The sequence below is a fragment of the Sminthopsis crassicaudata genome, chromosome 4 (assembly GCF_048593235.1).
Source record: "Sminthopsis crassicaudata isolate SCR6 chromosome 4, ASM4859323v1, whole genome shotgun sequence".
Classification (NCBI taxonomy): domain Eukaryota; kingdom Metazoa; phylum Chordata; class Mammalia; order Dasyuromorphia; family Dasyuridae; genus Sminthopsis; species Sminthopsis crassicaudata.
In genome coordinates, this window is record NC_133620.1 from 392526803 (window position 1) to 392544629 (window position 17827).

The window sequence follows — 17827 nt, forward strand, 5'->3', positions numbered from 1 at the left end:
TCTCCAATTCTTTGAAACAGCAATAATCCACTTAGTTTTCATTTGTAAGGAGACTTTAAGACATCACTTTGTATCAGTTGGTACATACAAAAGGGATGCTGTGTATTTTTATCACAGAAAGAATCTTCTACTTTTATGTGTGATAATATATTACTTTCAAACAAAGATAAATATGAAAAAAATAATGGGATGGACTGCTTGAAGGCATGTAAAAGAAAAAAAACTTTAAAATACAAAAATTTAAACTGATGCATATAGATGCTGATAAGAGTTTTGATTAAAAACCTGATAGAGTTTTAATTATAAGGTTATATAGATGAGATAGAAAAGGTCAGTTAGGAGTTCTGACAAAAAGTAATCATAATAATTTGAATTATTCAACATTTCCTAACAGGATTAGAAGTCATAAGGCATAGGGGAAAATAGATTCATAAAGTTTGTGATTAGATAAAAGAATTTCAGTATTTGTGGAAGTAGAAGTGGGATTCTTGTGGAAAATTACAAGATTAATATTATGAGTATCTCTGTGTATAGCTGAGATGCATTAAAGAAGCTGGATTTGGGAATTGACTAAATTAAAGAATTGGGACTAAATTAGAATTGGGAATTCCAATTAAAGAATTAGAAATTTGAGAGATCACCTATATATCTTCATATATATATATATATGTGTGTGTGTGTGTGTGTATCATATATAAGTAGATGTGTATATACATATGAATGTGTGTAGACACACATACACATTGTACATATACATAGATAGAGAAATCTCCTATTACAAGATTTCAGGAGATGGAAAAAAAAGAGAATATCCTAAATGTAGATAAGTAATCATTACACAAATCTAATTTGAATAATAAATTCAGATAGCAAACTCCAAAGAATGAGAGATTTCTGCATAATTGTAGTAGAAGACTCTGCAAATGCTAATAAGTTTCCTACTTCCACTGAGACAAGTGATTTGAGAGTATTAAAGCAAACTCATCCAGTTGTAGAAAGTGTAAAGGTTCTGTTGTCTCTCAATTCTAATCCTTCTCTGGAAGGAGGTTTCTTTTCTGTATGTATAATCTTTTCCTCTATAAGCAGGTTTCTTGGGAGGCTTCTGGAGGCTCCAGCCAGAGAGAAGGTAGAATCTCAAAAGGCAGAATCTCAAATCCTCTTCTTCCTGAATCCTGGCTCGGAATCTCCTCCAGCTTCCTTGAATTTCTTTCAGGAAATCTTGTCCTTGACCCAATGTAGATTAATACCTCAGACTCAATGTTGCCTCTTTTTATCCTCCCAGAGAATGGGCTTATGGGTACTCCTAGGGGCTTGTGGGAACTACTTACAACCAGTGAATTTGCTCCTTTTAAAGGTTTGAACTAAAGGTGTGAATTCTGAGCTAGAGAATTGTTAAATACCAACTTAGCACTTAGTAAGAACTTAACAAGAAACAATATTATCAGGAGGGATACAGATCATGTGAGTGCCAGATCATAGAAAGAATATGATGAGAATTAAAAATATATTTCATTAATTATGTGCTGAAATAGCTAGTCACACATTAGAAGCAGGGGAGTTAAAGTGGATTGGGAAAGGACAGTGGAGAATTTGACATGAAGAATGAGTTTTATACATCTATGGCTAGCTAGAAATTCAGAATTCCTGGGTTGGGTTATGTAAATGTAATAGAGTTTAAGTATGTCAACCACTGAGGAGTGAGTCTAGGCACAGTATTGCTGGCCAGAGAAAGGTCTGTAAATGGCATTATGTGCTCAAATTATTCCAGTGCTACCCTGAAGGTCTCCTCTTCAAAGGTGGATATTACATTTTTTGAGGCCTTAAGATAACTGTCTCATAGCAGGCAGGAGCAGAAGAAGATAGTTTTATCTTGATTCCTGTGGAAGAAGACATTGATGGGAAGAAGAAGGGGTATTGTCCGGAGTCTAGTATGCACTGGAAAGGGCCTAAGACACACTGACAAAGAAAGTCAGAAGGCAGGTGGCCCTAGTCTTGACCTGTAATTGAAGTGTGAGTGGGCTATAAGAGAAGTGGAGAAGTTAAGAATCTCCAGTTCATATGGGAAAATTGAATCATGGACAGATAGAACTTTTCATTGTCAAAATTACAAATAGGAAAAAACTCTTTTTAGTATTTTCAGGATTCATATTATTTATTTCTCATATGATCTTCATACCACAATAACCACACCCTGAGCTTCTCCTAAATGCAATACCCTTATGACCTCTAGAGATCCATATCAAAACATGGTACCAGGAAAGAGGTTGAAAATCATTATGTGGAAGATGAATGAATTGAAGAATCAGAAATGCCTCTGATTCTACTGAATAGCTAGTGCATACAACATGACACTGGAATATAATGGCAAAACTTAACAGCTTTTCTCCCTACAAGGATTTTCAGTTTTCTAAGGGGAAAATTATGTAAAGATAAGACAAGATCATTTGAGAAGGGAAAGAGCACTAACAAGTGGTAGAGTTTATAAAATTCTCATTAGGAGAGGACAAGTTTACTTTGTTTTGAAGGAAGTTAGGGATTTTGAGGAGTAGAGGTAAGGAAGAAGTATATTCCAAGAAGTTATACTCTAGAGACCAAATAGAAATATTTTCATTTTAAGAAGAATCAGAGTCTGAAGCTAAAGGAATTAAGTTTTCATAGTAGAGTTTCAGATATTAGCTAGAGGATAGAAATATGGTTTTTGTTGTTGCTCCTTTAACATTTCCAAAATCTTTGAAATTACGCCATCAGAATAATTATCTAAGTTTTCTCTATGACATGTTTGTCAGCTTATTTTCTATTCTGGGGAAAAGACAGAATCCTAAATTTCCTGTGAAAAGCTACTTAGTCCAAGCTATAATTGACATAATTAATATATGGTTCATTAGAAAGAACTTCAAGCATGATATTTTCTATCAATATTAGTTTAATATTTTATGAAATCTTACAATATTGCTATGCCATCAGTCAGCTTTCCTCAGGTTACCTAATTACTATTTCATTTTAAGTGGCTTTATTGAACGTTTCTTTCTGGAATTAATATACTGATAGGCTTGCTACAGTCTTTTAAATCCCCATTTTTTTCAGTATCTGAATTGCAGGTTTCTTGGGAGCTTTCCTAAGAGCATTAGTTTGAGCCAGGCAGGAGAAAGCTGGAGGAATATGACTCTGCATGTTGACTTTGGCCTCAGATAATTTACTAGCTCTATCAACCCTTGGCAAGACAGTTAGCCTTTGCCTGCCTCAGTTTCTTCAACTATAAAATGGGTACTGTCAGGATCAGATGAGATAATATTTGTAAAGCACATAGCAGATTTCCTGGCACATACTTAATAAATGCTTTCCCTTCTGCCCCAACACCCTCCTTGCAATATATTGCTAATTTTGATCCCTCCATTAACCAGCTGCTGTGGGATAGAAAACCATAGGGCTGAAGTCATACTTTTTCAAAATTTTTCCCTTTGTTGTAAACTCCACAAATATTTTCTGTATTTGACAACTAGAAGAGCATTTCTATAAACCTCTTAATCTCTTGGACCTTTATAATGACACTGTCAGACCCCAATCAATAAGTACAGAACTTTATGACTAACAGGGAAAATAAGTCTGTTCTACAGTTTGATCTTCTTTTTCTACTCATTAAATTCATTTTTCAAGTCACTAGGAACCACTCTGTGACTTTTTTCCACTTTTACAATTTTTTATTGTTTTTCTCTCTCTTCTTTCAACTAAGTTATAAGCTTCTTCTTTTTTTTATCCCTGAGGCTGGGGTTAAGTGACTTGCCCAGGGTCACACAGCTAGGAAGTGTTAATTGTCTAAGACCAGATTTGAACTAGGGTCCTCCTGAATTTAAGGCTGATGCTCTATCCACTTCACCACCTAACTGCCCCTAATTATAAGCTTCTTAATGTCAGAGACCATATCTAAAACTTCTTTATATATTCTGATATACCTCACATAGTCTCTTGCCCGTAATAAAAATTCACTACATGTTTATTAACTTAATAAAGTCACAAAGCTATTTTATATTTTTACATGTTTACATGTGAAAAATGTAGGGCAATATTATTATTGCATCTAGTTTAGAGATGAGAAAACTAAGACTATGCTAGTTTGAGGGATGTACATGTTACATTGTTGTTGTTGTTAGTCTTTCATACTCAAAGAAGATCAATGACATCATGATGTTGGGGACAAGGTATAGTATTTTTGACAAAGCCTGATAAGTCATCAATACAAGCTTGGATGGCTCTCCCACAGGTTGGGCATAAATAGTCCATTTGAATATTTGAAAGGAAGAGGTCTCTGAATTTGTGAATCTCACATAATTGAGCTTTATGCTACTGCAATTCTTCTTTGTTCATAGAGCAGTGCACCTAAACTGGGCAATCCTATGCAAGTATTTTTCTTTTCATGTCTTGCAATCAATAATGAGATCACATAGTTAATAGGTATCTGAAGTAGGATTGGAAAGCACAATTCTCAGAAGTTGTAGTATTGTATTACTGATTTATCTGAAAATATGAATTTGTTCACAGAATGAAATAATTTTCATTTTGTTCAGTAATTTTTCAGTCATATCTGACTCTTTCTGATCTTTTGGGGGGTTTTCTTGACAAAGTAACTGGAGTGTTTTACCATTTCGTTCTCTAGCTCATTTTGCAGATGAGGAAACTGAGGCTAGTAGATTATGTGACTTGCCCAGGGTCACATAGTTAATAAATATCTGAGACCAGAGTTTGTCAAGTCATGACTTCACAAAACTTACTTGAAAACTATATTACAAGAGAAATAAATATGCACATAAAACCAAAAGACTTCATGATAAATGCAGTTAGGTTTTCCTGACTCTAGGTCCAGCACTCCATCCAGTATGCCAGCTATTTTCAAGTTAAAGTAGCTAATCATATGCAGCTTTTGCAGGTATTGTGGGTGGGGCTGATGAAAAATCTTTTTCCTGTTCTAAGGAACTTTCTTAAGGCAAATGCATATTTTTACCTGTTTTGCAACTTATCAACCTATAGGCAACCTGAGATACTCAAAAGTTTTAATCAGTCAGTGAATGATTATTAATCATAAATATCCATGTGCCAGGTACTGTACAAAGTGTTAGACTGAAGGCTGGTAGTAATTTACTTACCTGCAGTCTCAGATGCTGTGTCAGAGGCAAGGCTTGGATCTACTCCTTGAGTTTGGGACCAGTCCTCAGCTATATTGGGGACGTATAGTGCTATTTTTCTTTTGCAAATATGAAAATATAATAATTAATTAATTTTCTGGTTCTGGTTTTCCTCTGTTTTAAGACTTTTGGAAGTAGGAAGGGAAAACTGCTTCTACCTTTGTCATAGTTTAGGAACTAAGACAGCTACACAGTGATTTGTATTTTTTTCAACCACAACAATGAAAAAAATAATAAGGTCCTTCTTAAAAATGAAACTTTTGAGACTTAAAGTTATTAGATAATGAAAATGTACACAAGCTTGGAGAGGACATATGGAAAGATAGAAAATAACAGTTTCCAAGACAACTGTTACTGGTATCATCAAAATGTTCTCCTTAGGTATTGTGTAAATTATCTCTCAGGCTCCTAAAATAAGTATTGAACCTGACTTTCCTCCTTTCCTTCAGCTCATTCTCAACCCCTGATATCACAGGTGGGAGCCAATACTGTCCTAGCTAAGTGGCCAAGTACATCTTTGAAAAACATCCAAATTCTCTGAAGATCTTGAGATCCTTCTCTAGGTGAAAAATGGGATGAGTTGGGGAGGGTTGAAAAGAAAGGAGCCTGAAACTAATGTGCTCTCCTTATTCACTCTATCCCAAGCAATATCTCTAGGGAACTTGATTGGAAACTTCTCTCTATCAACAGATATTGGATTATCCTTTAAATGGGATAAGATAATCAGCTTAGCCAACACACTCCTACTATCCTTATATTTTACTTCCTTTTATTTTCCTAGGCCTGACTTGTTTCAACTTTAGCTTTGTTTACATCTTTAGGTTCATCATCAATCCACAAAACTTTGATGACTTTGAAAAGTCATGTAACCAGCTTAATATTTAGAATGGGAACTGGCTTTATAGGGACAAGGAGGCAAATAAAACAGAAGATTAAAATAGTCTAATGAAAATCAGATAGGTGATGTCTTCATTCAGTACAGGGTATTGGAGTCTTCTACAGTATTAAAAACCTAATTGGAAAAGACCCTGGTAAAATTATTATTTAATCTATTCATCTTTTGTGTTAGCTTCATTATTTTATGATTATTAGGCATTTTAAACTCTGAAAAGTATCTCCAGTAATATTTAATTAAAATCAAAATAAATTTATGAGATAAATAATGAATTAATTTAACCTTATTTAAATATATTATTGCAAATTTAGCAGCAATCAACAAAAGCAAGCCACTCATATACAAACAAGAAAAAAAAGACTACATAAAACTATAAACTTTTATAATAGCCTCTTTTTTTTTTAAATTCATTTTTCCAAATTATCCCCTCTCTCCCTCCACTCCCTCCCCCCCATGGCAGGTAATCCCATACATTTTACATGTGTTACAATATAACCTAGATACAATATATGTGTGTAAATACCATTTTCTTGTTGCACATTAATTATTAGCTTCCGAAGGTATAAGTAACCTGGGTAGATAGACAGTAGTGCTAACAATTTACATTCACTTCCCAGTGTTCCTTCTCTGGGTGTAGTTATTTCTGTCCATCATTGATCAAGTGAGTTGGCTCTTCTTTATGTTGAAGATTTCCACTTCCATCAGAATACATCCTCATACAGTATCATTGTTGAAGTGTACAGTGATCTTCTGGTTCTGCTCATTTCACTCAGCAACAGTTGATTTAAGTCTCTCCAAGCCTCTCTGTATTCCTCCTGCTGGTCATTTCTTACAGAGCAATAATATTCCATAACCTTCATATACCACAATTTACCCAACCATTCTCCAATTGATGGACATCCATTCAACTTCCAGTTTCTAGCTACAACAAAAAGAGCTGCCACAAACACTTTGGCACATACAGGTCCCTTTCCACTCTTTAGTATTTCTTTGGGATATAATCCCAATAACAGCAATGCTGGGTCAAAGGGTATGCACAGTTTGACAACTTTTTGGGCATAGTTCCAAATTGCTCTCCAGAATGGCTGGATTGTTTCACAACTCCACCAACAATGTATCAGTGTCCCAGTTTTCCCACATCCCCTCCAACATTCATCATATAATAGCCTCTTTTTAAACATATATTAACTTGAACAAAATAATAATGTCCTGCTTGCTTCCATATGTCCCCTTTTAAACCTTTCTATTTTTCCTTATTTTATTGATGTTATGTACTATTATTATTGTTATTTTGTACATAGCTCTAATAAGTACATTTCTATTAATCTAACTTCATACAAAAATAAAGATATATCATTTTAAAATGGCAGACTCACTAAAATCCATGTGTTTAATGCCCAAATTTAGGAGAATGTTAAATGTTTTGTATCTTCATGCTTCACTGAATAAAATTAAATAATAAATATCAATGCATGGACACTTAAATACTGCAGTGCCTTAATTCAGTTGAAGCATATCTCTTTAGAATATTCTTAAGGACTTGTGTTGATAATGATCAGTTGAAGCACCAAGGCAGAGTATGAGTAAAAGATTTTTAGTCATATGAGTCTTTTTGTCCCTTTCAAAACTTCCCAGAATAACTTGGCAAAAACTGAAAATGACCACTAGATTCTGATATTAAATATACTACTCAATGATGCAATAAAGAAGAAAACATACACATATACAGATACATTTGTGTATCTTCTTGGGAAACTTGTGGAGTTTAACATGATTTCAAACCAAACTGGTAATTTCTTGACCAGTTGATAGTATCTGAATTCCTAAATGACTTTTGTGTTATGGCATTGAGTATGATAAATATTTGATGAGTCTGATAATCATTACAATAATAATATAAGATCTCCCAAAATAAAGTTAGAATTTAGCCAATATGCCACCATTTAAATAGCTTCCATTCCTATACAGATCTACCGAGTTGGGTCAATAAGTCTGGAGGAACAAAGCATGGTATAGCTCCCTGGATCCAATCAGGAGAATCTAGTTCAATCCTTACTTGGCTCTTAAAAGCTGTGTGACCCTCAGTTTTCTGCAAAATTGAAATAATCACAATAATTGTGATAATTATCATTTTACCAGTTAATTTACAAATTCATTGAGATAATTTACATTAAGGACTTTAAAAACCTTAAATAACTATGTAAATGTCAGCAACTGTTACTGTTGTTACTACTACAGAATGTCAGGATACCTAAATAGCCAGATACCAAGGTGGCTTTTGTTTGCTTTTTGATAGGTAAAACTATGCAACAGAGAGATTTTCAAAATATATCAATAGGACATCTTTAGATAATATGACTTATTGGACAATTGCTATAGAAGAATAGTGATTGAGGTAATATGTTTCAAATAGAATATTAATGATTCTTTGAACAAAGGCTTTAAGGCAATGAAGAGTCTGATAAAGATTTGCAAGCATGCTCTGTCAGCATTGGCTGCAAATGCAAAGAAATAATAGTCTCCATGTGTGGCTAGAGAGCAAAGGAAGATTAGTCATAATGTTATTATATCAGTCACACTACTATATGGCATTTGAAATAGCAATAATGTAGTGCCCAAAAACTTCAGTGCAGTTTTAAGCTTTAATAGTAACATGTACATCTGCTACATGAGTATTAACACTCAAAGTTGGATTAAGTATAGATAAGGAAGACTTCCCATCAATTGAAGTGTATGATCAGAGGATAAGAATGAAAATATGAAAGGTAGCCATAGGCCAAAATTGAAACTGGTAATTTACTTACTTTATTTGAATTTACTTTTCAGAGTGGGAAGAACTTTAAGGAAGAATTTGGATGATCAGCAAAATCTTTGCATAATGCGTATAACGTTTTAGAGTTGTTCTTACTTCATTCTACTTTAAGTTCTGATAAACAAAATACAACAGTATCTCTTAGTTCTGTCTAGTCTAGCTAACATTGTGCTTGCAAAAGATTTAGAAGTAATGTGATAAAAAGTCATTTTTAGAAATAGGAGCTTTGGAAGTATGTATATGTATGCTTTTGAAGAGAGTGAAGACAGGATGGAGGATGTGGGTAAATAAGAAAGGGGATAAGAATGTAAATTCTTTTGCAGAATATAAAAAGGAAATGACATGTGATTTATGTGCAGTGTTGAGAATCAGAGAGAATTCTGGCTCAAGAAAGCAAGCAGAAGCCTCAGAATATACTTTTAGTCACAAGAATGGATCAAAGTCATAAAAAATTCTCAATGATCTCAGTGAAATTATACACTTTTTTTTAGTGCCTTGGCTGACCTCCTGTACCACATCCAGTCCCCCTATACTCAGCATATTTTAGGACAGTGTGTATTTGGAAGTTCATAAAATAATGTTACTGTTAGCCAAAGAAAGTAATAATTGATAAATGTATGATCAAAGACATTACCACACAATTAATCTCAGAGTTACATGTTTTTGTTTGTTAAATAATCAATAATATATATGCATATATATATATATAATATAAGATAATGTACTACAACTCAGATGGACATTTTTTTTTTAAAAAAAGGACACAAATATCTCTGAAGGCAATTTTGCCCTAGTAATAAGAGAACATTGTATAAAAGTAAATATAATAAAAATTTGGAAAAGACATTAGAAAGAATGGCCTGAAAGAATTCAAAAAGAAAATACCACTCCTTGCTTGGAGGATCAGGAAAGGATTATGAGAAAGTCAATTTTGCCATATCACTGTGACTTTGTAAATCCCATTGAATAAAAAAATTATCAGATAGGAAGATCTGTTTGATAGTATAAAAACAGATGCGGGAGAGAGACAGACAGACATACTTAAGAAACTAATATAATAATTCAGAAAAAAGAAGAGGTGGCAATAAAATAAAGAAGAGCATACATTTTAGAGATTTTTGAATTAAATTAATTAGAGATAAATTTTCAATTAAAATGAAGGTAATCTGGCAAATACCTTAATAGGGATGATGAGCAAGGGGAGAGAAGACTCAAAGACAATTGACTTTTTCAGCATGGTTGATTAGATACCATCAGTAGTTGTAGCAAAGTTAGAGGAAATAGCATGTATGGGAAAGAAGAAGAATCCAGTTAGGGTTGTCCTAAGCTTGAATTACCTACAGGAAACTGGCACAGAAATGTCTAGTAAGTAAATGGAAATTCAGGACTGAAGCTTAAGAACACTTTGGGATAGTATGATAAAGTACAATGGCACAAGTTCACAGTATTTTCCTTAATTCCTGAATCAGTATGATATGACTTGCATTCTAAATGGATAAAGGTAGATTGTGGGAATTATCTAGCATTAAAAATATACAGAAAAGGTAAAACAGGAAGTCCAAAGGATAGAACATTTAGGCTAGAAGAAAATGTCTCATTGAAATTATCAACACTGAATAGATAAAAGTAAAACATAGAAAAGAAAAGAGACCAAGGAAGGATATTGAAGACTTTGAGAACTAAAGAGGGATATTGAAGATATTGAAGAATTCATATTGAGGATAAAGAACAGCTTTATAAAATGGCAGGGACTGGACATTATGTTCAAAGAGAATTTTCAATGTTTAAGTTTGTAAAATCTAAGTAGAATATAGTTATAGATTACAAGTTCCTTCATTATGTGGTATTCCTTAATCTTGTTGAATCATATGAACTCATTGCCTTTGTAACACCTTTCATTTATGTCCACTTTTCTCCTTTTACACTGCCACAAATCTGTGCAGACATTCATCATCTCATTCCTGGACAGCAGTAGACAGCTGTTTAGACTTTCTGTTTCAAGTCTCTTCCCACTCCAGTCCCTCTTCCCCTCAGCTGTCAAATTTGTCTTCCTAAAGAACATGGCCTTATTTCCTCCCTTCCCCTATCTCTAGTTTATAAACTATAGAGGCTCCTTCATACCCCCATAATCAAGTATAAAATCTTCTATTTGGCCTTCAAAATTATTCATAATCTGGACATTCCTGTCCTTTCATTCTTCTTACACTGTATTCCCCTCCCTTAACCTTCCTTTATAAGCTGCAATTCAGTGCCACTAGCTTCTTTGTTTTTCCTCCTACAAATGTTCTATTTCCTCATTCCAGGCATTTCCACTGACTCCTCAGTCTCTGGAATTCTATTTCTTTTTGTTTCTGTCTTTTCAGGTCCCACTTAAAATCCTAGCTTTTTCAGGAAGTTTTTTGGGATCCCCCTTAATGCTAGTGCATTTCTTCTGTTAATTATCTCTAATTTATCATGTCATACATATATGTATGAATATAGATGTTTCTAGTTGATCATATATAATATATACTTATAAAATGTGTGCATCTGTGTGTGTGTGTGTTTCTCTCTCTGTATAAACTGTTATTCAGTCATTTCAGTTGCATCCAATTTTTCTCCCATTTGGAGATTTCTTGGTCATAATAAAATAATTTGCCATTCCTTCTTCAGTTCATTTTACAGAAAAGAAAACTAAGGCAGATTGGATCAAGTTACTTGCCCAAGGTCATAGAGCTAGTAAGTTTCTGAGGTCAGATTTGAACTCAGGAAAATGAGTCTTCTTGATTCCAAGCCCCCATTGCCTTCTATCCATTGCACCATCTGGTTAACTTTCATTCTCAGAGAACCAGAATGACATCTATATTAGAGTCAAGTTATGGTGTTTCTGATTGTGGCTAATCTACTATAGATGGAACAACAACAACAAAAAAAGATATAATAGTATATTTGGGATGGATTCTCAAAATTTGCTCATCTCACACTTGTTTTGAGCTACTTCAATTCTTCTTTGCTCATAGAACATAGCACCTTCTCAGATGAAGACATGCCATGCTGGGTGGTCCTATGCCAGCGTATCTCTCCTATTTCACAATCACTTCCAACATTCTTAAGAGAGACTTTGAGAGTGCCCTTTTATCACTTTTTCTAATCTCCATGTTAGTGCTTTTCCTGTGTGAGTTCTCCATAAAATAGTCTTTTTGGCAAGCATATGTTTGGCATGTGAACAATGCGACTAGCCCAGTGAAGTTGCACTCTCTGCATTACATTTTAATGGAAAGCAATTTAGTTCAAGAAAGGATCTCAATATTTGTAATTTATCCTGCCAAAGGCATTTAGAATCTTACAAAGACAATTCAAATGGAAGTGATTCATATTCTTGCCATGGCACTAATATATGGTGCAGGTTTCACAGGCATATAACAATGGAGTCAGCAAAATGACTCTATTAGCTGCATATATGCATAGATAGATAGATAGATAGATGGATGGATGAACAGATTGGTCATAGATACATAGATATAGATATTGAGATATATATATATATATATACAAAGAGATATCTTTCTATATCCATCTATTTATATATATATATATACACACACACGATATGTGTGTATATTATCTTTATTGTACATAATTGTTTGCCTGTTGTCTCTCCCATTCAATTATGAATTCCTTGATAATGAGGACTATCTTTTGCCTTTCTCTGTATCCCTAACACTTAGCATAGTACCTAACATGTACATACCAAATGCTTAATAAATGCTTGTTGACTTAACTTGCAGGCTCCTAGAAATTTTAGATCTCAGAAAGATAGGATTCTGAATAGCCAAAATATGTACAGATAACAATATTTTGAAGAGGAAAAGGGATAAGATTTTTTGCCTTTGATTTAGGGCTATGCCGCGCTTTTAATTAACTGTCATCAATCATTCCTTTATTTATTAATAGTCCATGATAGCAATTCACTCAGGGCATTTTTTTCTCAGTCCCTTTTGTTTTTTGCTTGCTATTGCAAGACCTTGTACTCATGTAGTCTCTTTATTTTTGAATAATTATTCTGGCTTCATGCTTATATTCATCAGATTCCCTAGTGCATGAAAGTTTAAACCATGGGCAGCTGCTGTCACAAGAAGAATTTTTAGCCATGGAAGAGAAAGATATTTGTCATGTCAGTATTGGAGATGCCAGCAATCCAGGGGCACTTAGTAAAGACTGATAATGATGAAGACTTAAAGAGCTTGGTATAGTAATAAAATCTGACCTTATGAAATGAAATTGTTGAGTTGCTTAGAATTTAAATATCCAACATTCTGAATGCTAAACAGAGTTGCAAAACAGGATCATGATCTTTTGGAAGCTTTACTTTGTCAGAGATGATTGTTTATTCTTGTCCCTCTCCAATTGTATTGATATTTTAAATGTTCATCTAATTCTTGCTACATTTTCATTTCAAATTCAAATGCTTCTGACATGTTAATAGTTATGATTTTGGAATTCAGAAAGCTCAAGATTTTGTAGAACTTAAAAATGAAAAGAAAAAAATGTCCCACTCAATATAAATCCCAAAATAATGCAGAACATTGGTATTTGCCTATAAAAGCTCTGTTAGACTTTCTGACTATTAATAATATACATATGTATGCTGCAAAGCTTTTTCTTTTATACCTTTTGACTGCTGTCTTAAATAAATTATGAAAGAATTTTTTCCTTTTCTTCCTGAGAAAAATCTATACCCAAATGCTTAGATTCCCAAATATCTTAACCATCATGCTAAGTTTGAGAACTTCATTTAATCCACTCCTGCTGTCATTTTAACTGCCAAGGTAATTCCTAACATCCTTTAAATAATCCATCAGCTTCCCCCTCCTCCAATTGATTATAAAAGTTGCCCCATTCCCCTAAGAATAGCAGCTAAGTTGGCACCTGATGTGTCACACTGTATATCTAGATGAAAGAGGGGATTCTGGCCAACATGTCTCCACAGCTCATTGATCTCTCTCTGGAGAAAGGCTGGTATGTCTCCCTATAGATTCCTTAGCTAGATGATTTAAAACTTGCTGCTGAGTAATTTAAAGTCTGGCATTGGATAGCTGTGCCTTGAAATAGTGAAAAACATACTGGGAGGCCACCGCTTTTGCATGAGCAAAAGGGGCATTAAATCACTCTTAGAGCAAGCCATATCCTACTGCCACATTGTAAGGTATTTACTAATGGTTACAGCAGGTGAATTAAAGCATAATACATTTAAATCACAATGAAGAATTTCAGAATCATATAGGGACTCTAAGTTTAACAGGAACATTTATTCAGCAGCTACTATGTATACACTGTTCTAAATACTGGAAATACAAACGTAAAAAGTACATAACTGCTGGTCTTTAGAAACTTATATTCTATCAGGATAAACAAAATGTATACATATAAATAATGTAAATACAAGACATAAAAAGTATATACAATGAAATTTCTGAAGGGGAGAGGTTGCCGTAGCCACCAAGGAGATTGAGAAATGTCTCTTAGAGGAGGTAGTACTTCAATTTATGGGCATGCATTTATTAAGTACCTGCTGTGATTGATATAGGCACTGGGAAATTCCCTACCATCGAGGAATATACATTCTATCAAGCTGAGCTTGAAAGAAAGCAAAAGATTCTAAGAAGTAGATGTGAAAAGAGAATGATTTATAAGTAGAGAGGATCACTTGTACAAAGATATAAAAACAGAAGACAGCAAATTCTATTGCATAGCATGAGTACCAAATTGGCTGAAGTATAACAAGGATGAAGAGGCATCTGAAGCTAAAATATAAAGGACTTAAAATTCCAAACAAATCAATTTATATTTTATCCTAGAATAATAATAAGACATATTGGGAATATCATTTCATCTGTATAGAGAATGTATTGGTGGTCAGCTAATGAAAAAGCAGAGAACCCTATTAGATAACTATTGTTGTTTGGGATAGCAGTGGTAAAAGCTTGAAGTATGCTGGGGCCTATGTAAATGGTAAAAGAAAAAAGAAGAAGAAAAGAAAAGAAAAAGAACAGATGTGAGAGATGTTGTGGTGGTTAAAAAAAAAAGATAAGACTTGGCACAATGCTACAGATGAAGGACGTGCAGACATGAGAAGATAATAGGATGTCTCCAAAGTTGCCAACCTGAATAACTAGGTAGACTTTCAAGAAAAAAACTTTGAAGAAGTGGTGAGTTTGGAAGAAAAAATATTGAATAATTTTTAAAATATTTTTAAATATTGAGTTTGAGATGTTTATGAATGTTTAATTTAAAATGCCTAAAATTTTAGATAGAGAAGAGTTCAGAAAAGTACATATGGTTCAATAGATCAATTGATCGATTGATCTGGGAGTCATCTGCCTGGAGATAAAAACTGCACAATATTGGTCTGTTTGGACCAACAAAAACTGTTGGTTACAAAAAGGAAAATATAGTAAAGAAGAGGATTCAAGACAGAACCTGAAATACACCATAGTTAGAGGGATGAATTTTATTACTTTATGATTTCAGTATCTTTCAAAAAAAAGGAAATTTAAAAGATATAGCCAGAAATGATAGTAGAGAACTAGAATTTTAGCACTGTCATGAAAATACAGAAAAGGAAGACTATCCAAAAAAGTAGAGGATCTATTGTATCAAATATTACAGAGAAATCAAGAAAGAATGAGAACTAAGAAAAAGCTATTGCTTGCAGCAATGTCTAGTTGGTAATTTTTGTGAGTGGGCAGTTTTAGTTGAGCAATGAACTAAAAAACCATAAAGGGATTGGTAAGAAAAGAAATAGACATTGAATCTGGACATCTTTTTAATTGGAATTGACTGCAAAAGAGTTGAGAGATAAAGGATGGTATTTTTAGGAGATAATATAGGACAATAAAGGATTTTTAAGAATTTGGGCATTGAAATCAGTTCCAATTAATCTGGAATGAACAGAATCAGCTATACCCAGAATAAGAATGCTGGGAAATAAATATGGACTACAACATAACATTTCCACACTATCGATTATTGTTTGCTTGCATTTTAGTTTTTTAGTTTTAGCATTTAGTTTTTTCTTCTCAGATTATTTTTACCTTCTTTCTAAATCTGATCTTTCTTGTACAAGGTAACAGTATAAATATGTATATCAATATTGTATTTAACATATACTTTAACATATTTAACATGTAAGGGACTACCTGCCATCTAGGGGAGAGAGTGGAGGGAAGCAGGGGAAAAGTTGACACAGAAGTTTTTGCAAGGGTCAATGTTGAAAAATTACACTTGCATATGTTTTATATATAAAAAGCTATGATAAAAAAATAACAACAACAACAACAACAACAACAACAAAAAGAATTTAGGCATTGTAGGCATGTTTGTAGGCAGCCAATAGATAAGGAAATGTTGAAGATCCTTACGTCTGGAACAGGGGCAGAAATAGAGAGAGATGTTGCCTTTGATGAAAATAAATGTCTCTTCATCAGATACTAAGAAAAAGAATGAAAATACACAGAATAATGTAAAGACATTTTGAGATATAGAGGAGAAAATGGGGCACTCGTGAGTATCCTCTATTTCTTAGTCAAATATGAGATGAGGTTCTCTGCAGGAGATTTCAAGAGAATGTGGTTTAGGAAATGAAAAAAGAAGAGATTTAAAATAGATAATGTAAATATATTAGAAATCTAATTAAGGCAGAATGAAAAAATTGCCATGCTACATGGAGTCTTAGGTCCTCCAGAAATGTAACTTTGGATTAGGTCCATCATCTAGTGACTTTAACTTGGTCCTAACACAATGGAGTATATAGGAAGTTGGACCATAAATTATCGATGCAATGTCAAAAAAGCAATAAATTCTGTGGGAAAAGGAAATTGCTTCCATCTTTTCTAATGATGGCTGTCTTGAGTCAGTCCCTGCTGTATGCCTCTTTGTATACTTCACAATCATTATCCAAGGAGAGAATTACCTATTTGATGATTTGGGGAAATGTTACTGTACTAAGCCTTTGTATTTTCACAATACCTTTTTTTTCTGTCCTATACTTCACTGTTTCCTTGTCTTAGAACAATTCTTTGAAGATTTATATGTTCCTAGAAATATGACAAGGATTGGCATATGCACTCAGACCTCTCTAGTCATATAGATTATAAGGAAATTATTCAAGTGCCTTTGCAGAATTGGAATTAAATATTTCTATGTATTTGAGAGAGGGCATTCTGGATCTAAGCCTGGTGTGGAAAATACCTACTAATATAACGTCTATAATTTAATCTGCTGTGCCAAAAAGTGAAGTGACTTACCCATAGTCACACACCTAGTAAGTGTTAAAGACAGGTTTTGAAGTTAGGCCTTCCTGAATCCAAGGCCAGTTCTCTATCCTTTATGCCACAGGTATTTTCTTCTCTGTTCAATACAATGAAGGTCATTTGACTTTTTCCAGGATAGTATTAGAAGCCATTAAATCTAGGCTAGAGTAAGACTTACCCTACTGTCATTGTTGGAGTATGTAATAGCATTTGGTAATACCTTTTTTCAGTTTTCATGGAAAATAATCAGTACATTGTTATCATAAATGATTAATATTGTTATTTACCTAGTCATCCCATCCTAAACATTTATGCACCTGGGATTTAATTTGCCATTTGGACATCTTAAACAGTGTGCTTTCTCTTCAGAAAGCTTTGAAAAACATCCAAATTTAAAATTCTAGTATGGTTCATGTGTAGTCTTCCCTTGTATTTTAGAGAGCAGATCAAACATATAATTGTTTATTCAGAAGAAAAACACTTAAAATTAGAATTAGAAAAATGATATTCCTAAATCAACTATATTTTGAATCATATCCTGATTTTTATTTAGGGAAACAGGCCAATTCCCAAACAGAGAAATGAATTATTCTGGAACAGTAAATTATATCTTACATATTTTAATTTGTAGTTAGAAACTATAGATTTTGTT

At 33.5% G+C, this 17827-nt stretch overlaps 1 protein-coding gene across 1 annotated transcript in view; it reads left to right on the plus strand.

Annotated features, from left to right (window-relative positions):
* The window catches only part of FMN2 (formin 2), a 460904-nt gene that overhangs the window by 407257 nt on the left and 35820 nt on the right, over positions 1-17827 (plus strand). The gene's annotated exons all lie outside the window — the stretch shown is intronic.